Source organism: Symphalangus syndactylus, chromosome 13 (genome assembly GCF_028878055.3).
Source record: "Symphalangus syndactylus isolate Jambi chromosome 13, NHGRI_mSymSyn1-v2.1_pri, whole genome shotgun sequence".
In the NCBI taxonomy this organism is placed as follows: Eukaryota; Metazoa; Chordata; class Mammalia; order Primates; family Hylobatidae; genus Symphalangus; species Symphalangus syndactylus.
This window is the reverse complement of record NC_072435.2, coordinates 30,609,181-30,626,911: the sequence shown is the minus strand read 5'-3', so window position 1 is coordinate 30,626,911 and position 17,731 is coordinate 30,609,181. Positions and strand designations below refer to the sequence as shown.

The 17,731-nt window shown below is 48.2% G+C and overlaps 1 protein-coding gene across 7 annotated transcripts in view; it reads left to right on the top strand.

Moving 5' to 3' along the window:
* The window catches only part of BICRA (BRD4 interacting chromatin remodeling complex associated protein), a 99,938-nt gene that overhangs the window by 19,543 nt on the left and 62,664 nt on the right, over positions 1–17,731 (top strand). Inside the window, exon 2 of one of the 7 annotated variants that reach the window (XM_063615749.1) lies at positions 14,446–14,563. The exons of 5 other annotated variants lie outside the window; for them this stretch is intronic. The gene's annotated coding sequence lies outside the window, so the exon portion shown is untranslated. Of the gene's footprint in view, positions 1–1,985; positions 2,120–14,445; positions 14,564–17,731 lie in introns of those variants that run through there. One more of the 7 variants, XM_063615750.1, reaches the window with a different exon arrangement.

Sequence of the window (17,731 nt, the reverse complement as noted above, 5' to 3'; positions counted from 1 at the left end):
GCTGTTTCAGACCAGAGCGCACACAGGATGATGTGGGATACCCCAGCAAGGCAGGCAGCTCCCCGTCGACACACATGCTAGCACTTCTGCAAATAATATTTCTGCAGCAAATATATCTGCGGCTGTTGATACTAGGAGGGAGATCTAAGGACAGCCATTGCAGTTCCGCTTTGCCCCACAATGAGTCAGGAAAAAAAGAAGAGGATGGCTTTAGAGATTTTTGGAGGTTGGAATTGCAGATTAGGGGCCACAGACCTAAAATGCCTACCGAGGAGGGTGAGTGTGGGTTTTTTGTTTGTTTGTTTGTTTGTTTTTTTGAGACGGAGTCTCGCTCTGTCGCCCAGGCTGGAGTGCAGTGGCGCAATCTCGGCTCACTGCAAGCTCCGCCTCCCGGGTTCACGCCATTCTCCTGCCTCAGCCTCTCGGAGTAGCTGGGACTACAGGCGCCCGCCACCACGCCCGGCTAATTTTTTTGTATTTTTGGTAGAGACGGGGTTTCACCGTGGTCTCGATCTCCTGACCTCGTGATCCGCCCGCCTCGGCCTCCCAAAGTGCTGGGATTACAAGCGTGAGCCACCGTGCCCGGCTGTTTTGTTTTTTGAGACAGAGTCTTGATCTGTTGCCCAGGCAGGAGTGCAGTGGCACGATCTCGGCTCACTGCAACCTCCACCTCCCGGGTTCCAGCGATTCTTCTGCTTCAGCCTCCCAGGTAGCTGGGATTACAGGCGCATGCCACTATGTCTGGCTAATTTCTGTATTTTTAGTAGAGACGAGGTTTCATCATGTTGGCCAGGCCGGTCTCGAACTCCTGACCTCGTGATCCACTCATGTCAGCCCCTCAAAGTGGTGGGATTACAGGTGTGAGCCATTGTGCCCGGCCAGGGTGTGGGGTTTAATTGAGATATGTTGTGGAGTGACTGGCACATAATAAGGACTTTGTCATTGCTGGTTGCTATTACTATTGACTGTTGTTGCTATTATTATTACTAACCCGTGCAGACACATTGGGCTGTGATGCAGATCCACAGTTTTCTAGACTTTAATGTGCACACCAGTTCCTGGGGGATCCTGTTACCATATGAGTTCTGAGTCAGCTGGTGCAGACACTTTGCATCTCTAACTCCCAGGTGAGGCTGCTGTGGTCAGGGGCCTGCCCTCTGAGTAGCAAGGTGTCCAGTGGTTTTCCAGGCGTTTCTGAGTTGCTTTCAAGTATTCTGCAAATGGAGGGGAGGCATTGGATGCCAAGGTCAAAATAAGATTCCTTAGCTCTTAGCTTTGGGGTTTGCCAATTTGCAGCCAGGTCTGTATTAATCATTACATATGGAAAAAGGTCATATAACACGACAAAAGTCTTTGCACCATCTCCTCTTCTTTCCTTTTCCAAAGGTGACCTCTGTGGGGAGTTTGGGGCTCATGGTCTCTCTCTGTCGTCCAGGCTGGACTGCAGTGGCGTGATCATAGTTCATTGCAGTCTCACCATCCTGGGTTCAGGTGATCCTCCCGCCTCAGCCTCCTGAGTAGCTGGGGCTACAGGCACATGCCACCATACCCAGCTAATTTTTGTATTGTTTTTGTAGACACAGGGTTTTGCCATGTTGCCCAGGCTGGTCTCAAACTCCTGGGCTAAGTGATCCTGCCTCGGCCTCCCAAAGTGCTGGGATTACAGGTATGAGCCACCGCACCTGGCCTTAATCATTTTTAAATGTGCAGTTCAGTAGGGTTAAATGTACTTTTATTGTGTAACAGATCTTCAGAGCTTTTTCATCTTGCCCAACTGAAACTTTATTTTTTATTTATTTATTTATTTTTCGAGACGCAGTCTCGCTCTGTCACCCAGGCTGGAGTGCAGTGGCGCAATCTCGGCTCACTGCAAGCTCTGCCTCCCGGGTTCACGCCATTCTCCTGCCTCAGCCTCCCGAGTAGCTGGGACTATAGGCGCCCACCACCACGCCTGGCTAATTTTTTTTTTTTTTTTTTTCTTTTAGTAGAGACGGGGTTTCACTTTGTTAGCCAGGATGGTCTCCATCTCCTGACCTCGTGATCTGCCCCCTTCGGCCTCCCAAAGTGCTGGGATTACAGGCGTGAGCCACCGTGCCCGGCCTATATTGGCCAATTCTAGGTACCTCATGTAATGGAATCATCCAGTATTTGTCCTTTTGTGTTGATTTCACTTTACATGTCTTCATGGTTCATCCCTGTTGTAGCATGTATCAGAATTCTTTTCTTTTTTGTGACTAAGTAATATTCCATTGGATGGATAGACCACATTTGGTTTACCTATTCTGCCATTGATGGACACCTGGGTCATGTCCCCTTTTTGCTATTGTGAACAACACTGCTGTGAACATAGGCTGTAAGCATCTGTTTGACTTTTTGCCTTCAGTTTGTTTGGGTTTATAGCTAGGAGTGGAATTGCTGGGTTGTATGGTAATGATCTGTTCTAACTTTTGGAGGAGCAGTGGCTACATCATTTTGCATTTCCACCTGCAATGCACGTGGTTCCAGTTTCTCCACATCCTTGCCAACACTTGTTGTAGTCTTTTATTTTTTTCCCACATGAAGTTTTCAAATCTGGTGTGTATTTTACACTCACAGCACATCTCAGTTGGGACTCGACATATTTCAAGTGCTCAGATGTCACATGAAGCTGCTCATAGTGGAAAGCACAAGTTTAGATGATTTATGTTTTTGGGGTTTTTTTTGAGACAGAGTCTGACCCTTTTGCCCATTTTGGAGTGTAGTGATCAAGGCTTACTGTAACCTTGAACTCCTGGGTTCAAGCGATTCTTTCACCTCAGTCTCCTGATAGCTGGGACTACAGATGTGCACCACTCCATCTGGCTAATTTTTTATTATATTTTATTTTTTTGAGACTCAGAGTCTCACTCTGTTGCCCAGGCTGGAGTGCAGTGACGCAATCTTGGCTCACTGCAACCTCCGCCTCCTGGGTTCAAGCAATTCTCCTGCCTCAGCCTTCTAAGTAGCTGGAATTACAGGTGCACGCCACCACACTCGGCTAATTTTTGTATTTTTAGTAAAGATGGGGTTTCACCATATTGGTCACGCTGGTCTCGAACTCCTGACCTCAGGTGATCTGCCCTCCTCAGCCTTCCAAAGTTCTGGGATTACAGGCGTGAGCCACTGCATCCAGCCTAATTTTTAAAATTTTTTGTAGAGGTGGGAACTCACTATGTTGCCCAGGTTGGTATCAAACTCCTGGCCTCAAGTGATCTTTTTGCCTTGGCCTCCCAAAGTTCTGGGATTACAGATGTGAGCCACCGCACTTGGCCGATTTATGTTTATTATAATTATTGGTATGGCTGGAGGGCAGTGGTGTGATCCTAGCTCATTGCAGCCTCTGCCTCTTGGGTTCAAGCAATTCTCCTGACTCAGCCTCCCAAGTAGCTGGGACTACAGGTGCACGCCACCACGCCTGGCTAATTTTTGTGTTTTTTTTTTTTTTTGAGACGGAGTCTCGCTCTGTCGCCCAGGCTGGAGTGCAGTGGCGTGAACTTGGCTCACTGCAAGCTCCGCCTCCCGGGTTCACGCCATTCTCCTGCCTCAGCCTCTCGGAGTAGCTGGGACTACAGGCGCCCGCCACCACGCCCGGCTAATTTTTTGTATTTTTAGTAGAGACGGGGTTTCACCGTGGTCTCGATCTCCTGCCCTCGTGATCCGCCCACCTCAGCCTCCCAAAGTGCTGGGATTACAAGCGCGAGCCACCGCGCCCGGCTAATTTTTTGTATTTTTAGTAGAGACGGGGTTTCACCGTGGTCTCGATCTCCTGACCTCGTGATCCGTCCGCCTTGGCCTTCCAAAGTGCCGGGATTACAAGCGTGAGCCACCGCGCCCGGCTAATTTTTGTATTCTTAGTAGAGATGGAGTTTCGCCATATTGGCCAGGCTGGTGTCAAAGTTGTGACCTCAGGTGATCCACCCTCTTCGCCCTCCCAAAGTGCTGGGATTAGAGGCATGAGCTACCGCGCCCGGCCTTTCCCTGCTTCTTTTAAATGGAATATTTTAGTGTTCCATTTTATCTCCACTTTTAGCCTGGTAGCGCTACTTCTTTATTGCTCTAGAGTTTCCATTCTCTGTCTTTGACTAGGACTTTGGCTTTGAATCTGAGTGAGATGGGAGCCATGGGAGGGCTTTGAGCTGGGGAGTGACCCGACCTGACATTTTTATATCCATACCTTGGGTTGCTTATGCAAGAGTGTTTCCACCCGCCAGATTCCTGGAAAAGGAATTGCTGAGGCAAAAGGGAGCGAGCATTTAGACTTTGGTGGCCCCGCCAAGTTGCATTCCAGAAAGGCTTCACCATTTTCACTGCTGGCAAACGGCAGCCGGAGCTTTTGAGTGGCTGTTCCATGCCAGGCCTGTGCTGGACTCTGGGGGCCCTGGCAGGAGTCAGCCCGGGGCTGGCTGCTTGCTAATTCTCAGTCCGATCTCAAGAAAAGGTGAGGATTTCAGAGGGGCCATAAAAAGGAGAAGCAAGAGATGATTGTGGGTGGCTGAAGGCGGCCTGGCACATTCCAGGTGATGGGAGAGCTGGCTGCATCCGATGGTACCACCACAGGGAGCGTGACTAGGAGGTGGAGTGTATTGGATTGGGAACCACACGTGTGGGCTCCCATCACTGTGTGCCATGTTGGGGTGCAGTTGAGGGGTCAAATAATAGTACCTCCCTCATGGGACTTGTTTGGGAGGATTCAGTGAGAGGGCAGAGAGCACACAGTCAGAACTTAAAGATTCAGGTTGTCATTTGACCAAATGATCAGCACGGTGGGAGGGGACCACCTTCAGGCACAGGCCCACCCAGCCTAGGGAAAGGCGTGACTCAAGTTTTGGACAGTGTTTAAGGCCTGTGTCAGATGAACTTGGGCTCGGATCCCCAGCTATCTCCTTCTCAGGCAAGTTCTCCTCTGTTAGACGGGGTTAAATGACAGCAGAGTCTGCCTCCTGAAGTGGTGCGAGGGTTCAGCTCAGTGAGATGATGGCAGCAAAGAGTTCAGTATCCGTTCTGGACCACAGTAAGGGTTGATAAAGCTTAGCTGCTCTTATTAATATTTCTGTCATTTTGTTGCTGTCATTATTTTTATTCGATTTTCTTTCTTTTTTTTTTTTTGAGACAGTCTCTGTCACCCAGGCTGGAGTGCGGTGGTACGATCTCAGCTCACTGCAACCTCCACCTCTAAGGTTCAAGCAGTTCTCCTGCCTCAGCCTCCAAGTAGCTGGGATTATAGGTGCCCGTCACCACACCCAACTAATTTTTTTATTTTTAGTAGAGATGGGGTTTCACCATGTTGGTCAGGCTGGTCTTGAACTCCTGACCTCAAGTGATCCGCCTGCCTTGGCCTCCCAAAGTGCTGGGATCACAGACCTAAGCCACTGTGCCCTGGCCTATTTTTCCAAGATGGGATCTCCCTATGTTTTCCAGGCTGGTCTTGAACTCTGGGCTCCAGTATTCCTCCCACCTCAACCTCCCAAAGTACTGTAATTACAGGCGTGAGCCACCGTGCCCAGCCATTGTCATTATTTTAAATTTAAGGCCTAATAGGCAACAGCCAGACCCTTAGTCTTCCTCTAGGACTAAAGCCCCAGAGGTGTGGGGCAGTTGCTCAGGTTCAGGAAGTAATAGAGTAGAGATTGGAAGCCAGGTTCCTCTGACCCAGGGCTTCCCCATTTCTGGAGAGCTTCCAGGTTTAGGGAGCAAAGTCCCTTCCCCTGTTATAATGGACAGTGAGCAAGACACGATATGAAAACACCACCATTGGCATCAATCATGCTAATGGTACCTCACCTGCAGTGACTCATTGGGTGACAAGCCCTGACCTGAAGCCAGGCTATTTATAACCCGTCTTTATTGAGCTCCATGTGAATATTCATATGTTTAGCTCAGAAATATTAAGATTGGATTGCCGGGTGTCTCAGAGCCCACGGGGGGCCATTCTGTGCGTTCACCCCGTCCCCCTCCAAAGCCTGAAAAACTCCTCATTTCAGAACACATCTCACTCCAGAAGTGTCCACTAAAAGATCATGGAGCCATGTAAATTCCGTTTCCCCCTCTTCATACACCCCAGGCTACATACTGCACACACCGTTTGGCATCTCCCAGCCCTGTGTTTGATTGTATTTACCACTCAGCTCTCCAGTCCTTGCCAGACGAGTGAGAATGAGCAGTGGCGTCAGGCCTTGACGGGCTCTGCAGGGTGGGCGGGAGGAGTGGGCAGTGCGGCTTCTGGAACCCATTCTCTGAAGGCTCAGAGCCCGGAGCCCAGAGCGAGGCCACGGCTGGGATGAAGGAGGAAGGGGGAATGGCATCATGGCCTGCCCTCAACATGGGATCTGCCTTGTGGGACCAGGAGGAGGCCATGTTGGCTGTGCCCGCTTTGGTGGGAACCAGGAGGGAGCTGGGCCTTGAAAGTGGCCAAGTAGAGGAAGGAATTCAGAAAGCGTGCGCCGGAAGGGGTTTCACTCACTTTCTCTCCCCCTTGATCACTGGCACGGTGTCTGCAGCCTGTACCACTTTGCGAAACTCACTAGGTTGTCGAGAGACACCTGACTTAATGTGTCAAACACCATGCTCCTGATACGGTTCTCCTCCCCAGGAAAAAAACCATAAAAACCGAAACAAACGAGCAAACAAAGCCTGCTTCTATCTCAGTAAACGGCACCATCTCAGTAAACAGCAGCTCTGAGCTCCCAACCACCTGGACCAGATACTTCGGTGCCATCCTCGACTCTCCTCTCTCTGTCTTTTAAAATTAAATTTTTTTTTTTTTTTTTTTTTTTTTTTGAGACAGAGTCTCACTCTGTCACCCAGGCTGGAGGGCAGTGGCACGATCTCGGCTCACTGCAAGCTCCGCTTCCCGGGTTCACGCCATTCTCCTCCCTCAGCCTCCTGAGTAGCTGGGACTGCAGGCACCCGCCACCACGCCCGGTTAATTTTTTGTATTTTTAGTAGAGACGGGGTTTCACTGTGTTAGCCAGGATGGTCTCGATCTCCTGACCTCGTGATCTGCCCACCTTGGCCTCCCAAAGTGCTGGGATTACAGGCGTGAGCCACCGTTCCTGGCCACATATGTAAAGCTTTTAGAATAACGCCTGATACGTCAAAAGCAACATAAATGTTAGCTGCTGTTATTATAATTTTATTGTGGTACAATATACGTAACATAAAATTGAACCATTTTTAAGTGTACAGTTTGGTGGCACTAAGTACCTTCGTAATGTTGTACAATCATCACCACTGTCCATTTCTAGGATTTTTCTTTTTTTTTGAGACCGGGTCTGTCTCTGTCGCCCAGGGTGGAGTGCAGTGGCTGGATCTCGGCTCACTGCAACCTCTGCCTCCTCGGCTCAAGTGATCCTCCCACCTCACTCTATCAAGTAGCTGGGACTACAGGAGCATGCCACCACACTTGGCTAATTTTTTTTTTTTTTACTTTTTGTAGAGACAGGGGTCTCACTATGTTGCCCAGGCTGGTCTCGAACTCCTGGGCTCAAGCTATCCACCTGCCTTGGCCTCCGAAAGTGCTAGGATTGCAGGCATGAGCCACCGCACCTGTTTCTATTTCTAGGAATTTTTTCAAACAGAAACTCGATACCCGTTGAACAATAACATTCTCCCTGGCCCCCAGCCCCCGCAAAACTCTTCTGCTTTCTGTCTCATTGAATTCCCTACTCTAGGCACCTCATCTAAGTGGAATTATGTGATATTTGTCCCTTTGTGTCTGGTTTATTTTATTTAACATAGTACAGGCTCATACATGCTATAGCATGTATCAGAATTCATTCCTTTCTAAGGCTGGGTAATACTCCATTGTGCAGATATACCACAGTTTGTTTACCCACTTTTCTGCTGAAATGGATAAACTTGGATTGTTTCCACCTTTTAACTACAAGTGAAGCATCCCCTAACCTAAAAATCCAAAATGCCCCAAAATCTGAAACTTTTTGATCACCAGCATGAAGCCTTTGCTTTCTGATGGTTCAGTGTACACAAACTTTTTCATGTTCAAAATTATTAAAAATATTACCTTCAGACTGTGTATAAAGTGTATATGAAACATAAATGAATTTTATGTTTATACTCAGTTCCCATCCCCAAGACATCTCATTATGTATATGCAAATATTTCAAAACTCCTACAAAATCTGAAACCTGGAACACTTCTGGTCCCAATTATTTCAGGTTAAGGGATACTCAACCTGTATTATTATTTTGAGACAGAGTGTTGCTCTGCTGCCCAGTCTGGAGTGCAGTGGTATAATCATAGCTCATTACATCCTTGACCTCCTGGGCTCAAGCCATCCTTCTTAGCCTCCTGAGGATCTGGGACTATTGGCATGTGCCACCATGCCCAGCTAATCTTTAAAATTTTTTTGTAGATTTGGGATCTTGCTTTGTTGCCCAGGCTGCTCTCCAACTCTTGAGCTCAAGTGATCCTCCTGCCTGGGCCTCCCAAAGTGGTACTGGGATTACAGATGTGAGCTACTGCGCCCAGCCTGTATTATTAATATTATTGAGACGGAGTCTCTGCCACCCAGGCTGGAGTTCAGTGGTATGATCTTAGCTCAGTGCAACCTCTGCCTCCAAGGTTCCAGCGATTCTTCTGCCTCTGCCACCTGAGTGGCTAGGATTATAGGTGTGCACCACCACACCCAGCTAATTTTTCTATTTTTAGTGGAGATGGTGTTTCACCATGTTGGCCAGGCTGGACTTGAATTCCTGACCTCAGGTGATCCTCCCATCTTGGCCTCCCGAAGTGCTGGGATTACAGGCATAAGCCACTGCGCCCAGCCTGTATTACTGTATTTAATATGCAACCTGGCTTCTGAATTTCTCCCTGTAACCTCACCTCCCACTGAGTCCTCTTCATTCACTCACTTCAGCCACACCAACCTCTTCCTTCATGGCAGGCATGAGTCTTACCCCAGGGCCTTTGAACTTGCTGTTCCCCTGCTGTGTGGCCCTCCTTCCCCTCCTTAGCCAAGCCTGCTGTTGTCACCCTGTTTAAAATTGCAACTCCCTTGCGCATCTCTCTCACTGCTTATTCTTCATAGCACTTCATTTTTGACATGCCATCTATTTTACATTGATTTTATTTTATTTTTATTTATTTATTTATTTTGGGGAGGGAGTCTCGCTCTGTTGCCTAGGCTGGAGTGCAGTGGTGCAATCTTGGCTCACTGAAAGCTCCACCTCCCGGGTTCACGCCATTCTCCTGCCTCAGCCTCCCAAGCAGCTGGGACTACAGGCACCCGCTACCACACCCGGCTAATTTTTTGTATTTTTAGTAGTGATGGCGTTTCACCGTGTTAGCCAGGATGGTCTTGATCTCTTGACCTTGTGATCCACCCACCTCAGCCTCCCAAAGTGCTGGGATTACAGGTGTGAGCCACTGCACCCGGCCTATTTTTATTTTTATTTTTATTTTTTTTGAGACGGAGTCTCGCTGTGTCGCCCAGGCTGGAGTGCAGTGGCACGATCTCGGCTCACTGCAAGCTCCGCCTCCCGGGTTCACGCCATTCTCCTGCCTCAGCCTCTCCAAGTAGCTGGGACTACAGGCGCCCGCCACCACGCCCGGCTAATTTCTTTGTATTTTTGGTAGAGACGGGGTTTCACCGTGGTCTCGATCTCCTGACCTCGTGATCCGCCCCCCTTGGCCTCCCAAAGTGCTGGGATTACAAGCGTGAGCCACCGCTCCCGGCCTCTATTTTTATTTTTTGATACAGAGTCTTGCTCTGTCGCTCAGGCTGGAGTGCACTGGTGCAATCTCAGCTCACTACAACCTCTGCCTGCTGGGTTCAAGCGATTCTCCTGTCTCAGCCTCCCGAGTAGCTGGGATTACAGGCGCACGCCACCATGCCTAGCTAATTTTTGTATTTTTAGTAGGGACGGGGTTTCACCGTATTGGTCAGGCTGGCCTTAAACTCCTGACCTCAGGTGATCCACCCACCTTGACCTCCCAAAGTAATGGGATTACAAGCATGAGCCACCGTGCCTTGCCTTGATTTTATATGTAGCCATATTTTGTAATATTTATAAATAGTTTTATTTATTTTTTCATAATTTTTTTTTTGGTACAGATAGGGTCTCGAGATGTGGTCCAGGCAGGTCTCAGACTCCTGGGCTTAAGCGATCCTCCTGCTTTGGCCTCCCAAAAGTGTTGGGATTACAGGCATGAGCCACAGTGCCAGCCATAAGTATTTCTAATATTTATAAAATAACTTTTACATAGATATCATTTGTATTTTAATATAAATATAAATCACAAATATGTAACTTTTGTATTCAGTGGCTATAAATCATACACATGTCAATTAAATATTTAATATGTTATATTAGTGTTCTTTCCTGTCTTCACCCTTACCGTCTTCAGGAATGTGAGCCCTAAGCTCAGGAAGATCTTTGTTTTCTTCACCACTGTCCCTCAGCATCTAGAGCAGAGCCCACACGTAGCACATGCCTCTGTCCTTCATTGCTGAGTATGTGAATAGTTATTGAATGAGGAACTTGGGACGATTTGAGTGAACCAAAGGAAAGAGCATTGGGAGCAGAGGGGTGGGAAGAGTTAGGAACATCTCCAAAAAACGCCCAGAGGCTTGAAAACTGGGGCCAGTCTGGCTTTAGGTGGGTGCGAGGGCTCCGAGGACAGGCTGGCTGAGTAGGCGGGGGAGTGCTTGGGGGCCAGACCATGTCTGCAGTCCAGCTCTGTCACTCGCTTCCTGGGTGACCTCGAGTCGGTGACCTGCCCTCTCTGATCCTCATGGCCTCATCTGTAAAAAGGGAAAAAAGTGTCTGTGGGTTCATTGATTCAACAACTATCGATTGCCTGCTTTCCATGTGCCAGGCACTGTGGCAGGTGTGGTGGGCATCATTCCTGCCCCCATTGGGTTTCAGTTCTAGACTCCCACTTCCTGGGGCTGACGTGTGAATTAAGCACTGAAACACCTGGCAGGCCCGTAGTGAATGGCAGTTCTCATCGTCAGGGCAGCTGCCATAGTCCTCAGTTGTCCTCATCTGCAAGATGGGGATAAAGAACCTACTATACAGAGTTGTCCTGAAAAGATGATTAAAGGGCTCAGCCCAGTTCCTCATTTATGGCCATGGGGATTTATAAGCCACTCACCACTAGACAATGTTACATTCAAGATTAATTTGTTTCCTGATTTGTGTGTGCTGCTTTCAGAAGAATTTAGCTCCGTGAGGGTTTTCTTAAGGCCTGGGGCCTAGGAGGTGCAGCACTAAATATTTGTTGAATGAATGAATCAAAGTTTTTTGTTTTTTCCCTTGTCCACTTGGAAAGCAATTTCCACCAGTCAGCATTTTGGGAAGGTGAATTGTACAGGGATGTTGTCTTGGAGGGGCTGGGTCAGGGTGGTGTGGGAGCAAGAGAAGCTGGATCTGGGAAGTCCCTTCCCAGGAATTGTGTGGAATCAATAGCTTGGTTGCTTGAAAGCAAAAACATATGTTTGTAGATTATTATTTCATTTTATTTTTGTTTTTGTTGTTTTAAAGATGGGGTCTCACCATGTTGCCCAGGCTGGTCTTGAACTCCTGATCTTAGGTGATCTGCCTCGGCCTCCCAAAGTGTTGGGATTACAGGCGTGAGCCACCACGCCTGGTCAGGATTATTATTTCTTTCTTTCTTTCTTTTTTTTTTTTTTGAGATGGAGTCTCGCTCTGTCAGCCAGGCTGGAGTGAAGTGTCACGATCTCGGCTCACTGCAACCTCTACCTCCCGGGTTCAAGAGATTCTCCTGCCTCAGCTTCCCGAGTAGCTGGGCCTACAAGCACGTACCACCACGCCCAGCTAATTTTTTATTTTTTCTAGAGACGGGGTTTCACTGTGTTGGCCAGGCTGGTCTCGAACTCCTGACCTCAGGTGATCCACCCGCCTCAGCCTCCCAAAGTGCTGGGATTACAGGAGTGAGCCACTGTGTCCGGCCGGGATTATTATTTCATAAAAGAATTGCTGGCCGGGTGCAGTGGCTCACTCTTGTAATCCCAGCACTTTGGGAGGCCGAGGCGGGAGGATCACCAGGTCAAGAGATTGAGACCATCCTGGCCGACATGGTGAAACCCCGTCTCTACTAAAAATACAAAAATTAGCTGGGCGTGGTGGTGCGCGCCTGTAGTCCCAGCTACTCAGGAGGCTGAGGCAGGAGAATCGCTTGAACTTGGGAGGCAGAGGTTGCAGTGAGCTGAGATCACACCACTGCACTTCAGCCTGGCGACAGAGCGAGACTCGGTCTCAAAAAATATATATATTGCTTAGGAACACCTTGGGTTTTTCTCTCCTCACTGCTTAATACTAGTCCTAAATCTCACTTGATCAGTGTAGCCTCCTAAGGGACCACAAAGCCCAGGGCAGGGCCCCCACTGAGCCTTTCCCTTTTAACCCCTCCAGTGTGGATTTCTCTCTCTCTGTGTGTGTGTGTGTGTGTGTGTGTGTGTGTGTATGTTTTTATGGATGTGTAAAGGTTTCTACATCTTCATCTTGGGTTTTGTTTTTTGAAGTATAAAGGTGTCTGTGCTTCTGAAGTCAGCACTTTACATCACTTAGGAAATTCTGCACACCCAGCATATTGTGGTTTCTACGTCTTCTTGTTGGGCTCATTTTTGGCTTGGGGTGGGGCCACGCTGGCCGCCCTCCTCCCCTTGTGCGTGCCGAAGGGAGGGAACCGGGGTGAACAGGGGCCCATGTGAATCATGTGGGGAACCCAGGCGGTGCAGCCGACTGGAGGCTGGGCCTGCTTCTGCCTGTTGATCAGGCTTCTGTGTTTTGGGGTTGGGGGCCCATGGGGCCTGTGCTGAGGGAGGATGCTCTGAGTGAATTTGCTGCCTGGGAAATGCAGGTTGGAGTTAAGAGTCGAGGTAAGGGTGTTGGGGTCGGCCGCCTGGTGACTTTATTTTCTCTTACTTAACTTTTTAAAACAGTTTTGTTGAGAGACATAATTCACGTATCATAAAATCCAGCCTGTAAAGTGTACAATGCAATGGTTTTTAGTATCTCCACAGAGTTGTGCAACGGTCACCTCTGTCTAGTTTGAGAACATTTTTTCTCACCCTAAAAGGAAACCTCATACACACTACGCAGCCACTCCCATCCCCTGCTCCTCCCAGCCCCAGCAGCCTTTAATTCGCTTCCTGTCTCCATGGATTTGCCTGTTGTGGGTAATTCACATAAACATAATCGTGCACTAGCTGATGTTTTTGTGTCTGGTGTCTTTCTCTCTGCGTCATGTTTTCCAGGTCCACCCCTGCTGCCACGGTGCCTCATTCCTTTTTATGGCTGAATAATATTCCACTGGATGGATGGACCAGATTTTGTTGATCCATTCATCCGTGGATGGACATTGGGTCCATTCCCCTTTGGCTGTTACAGAAGCTGCTTGGTGGCCGTTTCTTTAGCCTGGTGGAAGGTGGCATTTCCAGCCCCTCTCTGTCCGGGGCTGCTCTTCCACTGTGCTCTCACAGCGCCCATGGGTCTCTTCCTCCCTCCTCCCTCTTTTCCTCTCTTCCCTCCTCCTCCTGCTCTTTCTTTGTGTATCTCCCCCTCCCCCAGCCTCAGCCAAGAGAGAGTGAGTCTGGAAGTAATTTCCTGGGAGCCCAGGGTAGGCCCTGGGGCAGCTCTGCTCCCCCTGCAGGGAGGCCTCAGCCTGCCCTGAACATTGGCCCCAGGGGAGGGACAGAAGGGACAGCCTGCTGCTGCTTCAGCTCCCGGGAAGGCGCAGGGAGAGGACCAAGCCTGGGAAACAGCTTTTCTCTGGGGCTTTAAAAATTGTGTGCATTTATTTGATTTTTTTTGGAATAGGGAACACATGCTCAAGTATACAACTCAGATGGTACCAAGGATTTCTAGTGACAAGTCTCCTCCCTCCCCCAACTCCCAGCCACCTATACCCACGTCCTCTTCCCAGAGGCAACATGGTTAGGATTTTTGGGCCTCCTTTCAAAGAGATGTTCTGTGCATGTGTAAGCATCTCTCTCGCTCGCTCTCTCTGTGTTTCTCTCTCTCTCTCTCTCACACACACACACACACACACACTTTTTAAGGCAGGTTTGTTTTGTTTTGTTTTGTTTTTGAGACGGAGTCTCACTCTGTTGCCCAGGCTGGAGTGCAGTGACACGATCTTGGCTCACTGCAACCCCCACTCCCAGGTTCAAGTGATTCTCCTGCCTCAGCCTCCCAAGTAGCTGGGATTACAAGTGGCCACCACCATGCCCGGCTAGTATTTGTATTTTCAGTAGAAATGGGGTTTCACCATGTTGGCCAGGCTGGTCTCAAACTCCTGAGCTCAAGTGACCTGCTTGCCCTGGCCTCCCAAAGTTCTGGGATTATAGGCAGGATCCACCACACCCTGCCAACAGCAGTTACATTAATACCGTTCTGGCCTTTGTTTTTCCTTTTCAAAAATTTTTTAATTTTTTTGAGACAGGGTCTCGCTGTGTCCCCCAGACTGGAGTGCAGTGGTGTGATCACAGCTCCCTACAACCTCCACCTCCTGGGCTCAAGTGATCCTCCCATCTCAGCCTCCTTAGTAGCTGGGACTACAGGTATGCAATACCACACCTGACTAATAATTTTTTTTCATATTTTTTGTAGAGATGAGGTTTCACCATGTTGCCCAGGCTGGCCTTGAACTCCTGACCTCAAGCAGTCCACCCCGCTCTGCCTCCCAAAGTGCTGTGATTATAAGTGTGAGCCATGATGCCTGGCCCCCCAACCCTGCCCTTTTTTTTTTTTTTTCTTGAGACGGAGTCTCGCTCTGTCTCCCAGGCTGGAGTCCAGTGGCGCGATCTTGGCTTACTGCAAGCTCCGCCTCCCGGGTTGATGCCATTTTCCTGCCTCAGCCTCCCGAGTAGCTGGGACTACAGGCGCCCGCCACCACACACCCGGCTAATTTTTTTTGTATTTTTAGTAGAGATGGGGTTTCACCGCGTTAGCCAGGATGGTCTGGATCTCCTGACCTTGTGATCTGCCCGTCTCAGCCTCCCAAAGTGCTGGGATTACAGGCGTGAGCCACCGCGATCAGCCTTTTTTTTTTTCTTTTTTTTTAAAAGACAGGGTTTCTCTCTGTCGCCCTGGTTGGAGTGCAGTGGCACCATCATGACTCATTGCAACCTTGACCTCCTGGGCTCAAGGAATCCTCCTGCCTTCAGTCTCCTAAGTCACTGGGACCACAGGTGTGCACCACTATGCCCACCTAATTTAAAATTTTTTTTGTAGAGATGGGGTCTAGCTATGATGCCCAGGCTGGTCTCAAATTCCTGGTCTCAGGCAATCCTCCCACCTGGGCCTCCCAAAGTGTTGAGATTCCAGGCGTGAGCCACCATGCCCCGCCTGCTGTTCTTTCTAACAACATATCGGGAGGCTCTAATTTACCAGGCTCAGCCTCTTTCACAGTGGCATGGTATTCCATTGGAAGGCCCTAACCTTTTGGGCCAATCCTGCTTTGCCGGGCACCTAGGTTAGCTTCACTCTGTCATAAGGCTACATTATTGAGCATCTCTGTGATTCACACCCAAAAATGAGAGTAACATTTATCCCTTTGTTAACTTATTTGACAGTAATTTACTGAGCTCCTATTGTATTGTATACCTGGCAGTTTTGGGAGTGGGGATGTGACAAGAACAAGTCAAAGATCCCTGGCTGGGCATGATGGCTCATGCCTGTCATCCCAGCACATTGGGAGGCTGAGGCAGGCAGATCACTTGAGGACAGGAGTTCAAGACCGGCCTAGCCAATGTGGCAAAAATCTGTCTCTACTAAAAATAGAAAAATCAGCCAGGCATGATGGTGTGTGCCTGTAATCCCAGCTACTCGGGAGGCTGAGGCAGGAGAATCGCTTGAACCTGGGAGGCGGAGGTTGCAGTGAGTCGAGATCATGCCACTGCACTCCAGTCTGGAAGACAGATGAGACTGTCTCAATTAAAAAAAAAAAAAAAAAAAAATCCCTGCCTTTGGGGAGCTGACCTGCCGGTGGAGGAGACTCACAGTTGGGCTCATCAGACTGTACTGAGTGAGTGCTGTGGAAGAAAACAGGGAATGGGGGCAGAGAGGGCTGGTGGTGGCAGTGGTCATTGTAACCAGTCCTTGCTGAAAAGGTGACATTTGAACAAAGACCTGAAGGAGGTGAGGGAGCAAGCTCCATCAGTATGAAGCCCTGTCAGGGTTCCTAGCTGCAAGAACAGCAGGTGCAAAAGTCCTGAGGCAGCGATTTGAAAACACTTGCCCAGTGGCACAGCCAGTAAGTGGTGGAGCTGGGGTTTGAACTGGGTAGTCTGGAGTCAGAGTCAGATTTTTTTTTTTTTTTTTTTTGAGACGGAGTCTCACTCTGTCGCCCAGGCTGGAGTGCAGTGACACGATCTTGGCTCACTGCAATATCCTCCTCCCGGGTTCAAGTGATTTTCCTGCCTCAGCCTCCCGAGTAGCTGGGATTACAGGCACCCGCCACCACCATGCCCGGCTCATTTTTTTTTGTATTTTTAGTAGAGACTGGGTTTCACCGCGTTAGCCAGGATGGTCTCGATCTTCTGACCTTGTGATCTGCCTGCCTCGGCCTCCCAAAGTGCTGGGATTACAGACATGAGCCACCGCACCTGGCCAGATTTTTTTTTTTTTTTTTAGTAAACTTTACTTAGGTATAATTTATGTACAGTGTGACACACCCATTTAAAAAGTATCATTGGATGCAATTTGATAAATGTGTACCATTATTAACCATCATCACGATCAGGATACAGAATGTTTCTGTTACCACAAAAGGATCAATAATTTTTGTAATCAATCCTCCCTACCTCCTGGCTCAGGCAATATAAAAATGTCTGCTTTCCATAACTATAGATTCAACTTGTTTTTTCTAATCAGCAAATTCAGGGAGTGTGTGATGCCTCCAGCTTTTTTCTTTTTTCTTAGAATCTCACCTGTGGTCCTAGCTACTTGGGAGGCTGAGACGGGACAATCGCTTGAGCCCAGCAGTTAGAGCTATGATCATGCCACTGCACTCCAGCCTGGGTGACAGACCGACACTCCATCTCAAAAAATATAAAATAAAATGAAAATTCACCTATTCAGGGCAGGGTCTTTTGTGGTTTCATAGGAATTTTAGGATTTTTTTTCTATTCCTGTGAACAGTGCCATTGGAATTTTGATAGTGATTACATTGAATCTATAGACCAATTTGAGTAATATATATATATTTTTTCTCACAATATTAAGTATTCCAATCCATGAACATGGGATATCTTTCCCTTTATTTGTGTCTTCTATAATTTCTTGCATCCATGTATCATAGTTGTCGGTGTTCAAATCTTACACTTCCTTGGTTAAATTTAATTTATTCTTTTTGATGCTATTGTAAATGGGATTGTTTCTTAAGTCCTTTTTTGGATAGGTTCATTGTTAGTGTATAGAAACACAACTGATTTTTCCATGTTGATTTTGCAACTTTCTGCAATTTCAATTTGTCTGTTCTAGAGTTTGACATAAATAGAATCACACAGCATGTACTCTTTTGTATCAGGCTTCTGTCACTCAGCATAGTGATTTTGAAATTCATCTATGTTATGTGTACCAGTAGTTTGTTCCTTCTTTTGCCGGCAATATGCCATTATGTAGATATATCATAATTTTTTCATCCATTCACCTGCTGATGGACCTTTGGGTTATTTCCAGTGTTTGGCTGCCATAGATGATGCTGCTTCAACATGCCTGTACGAGTC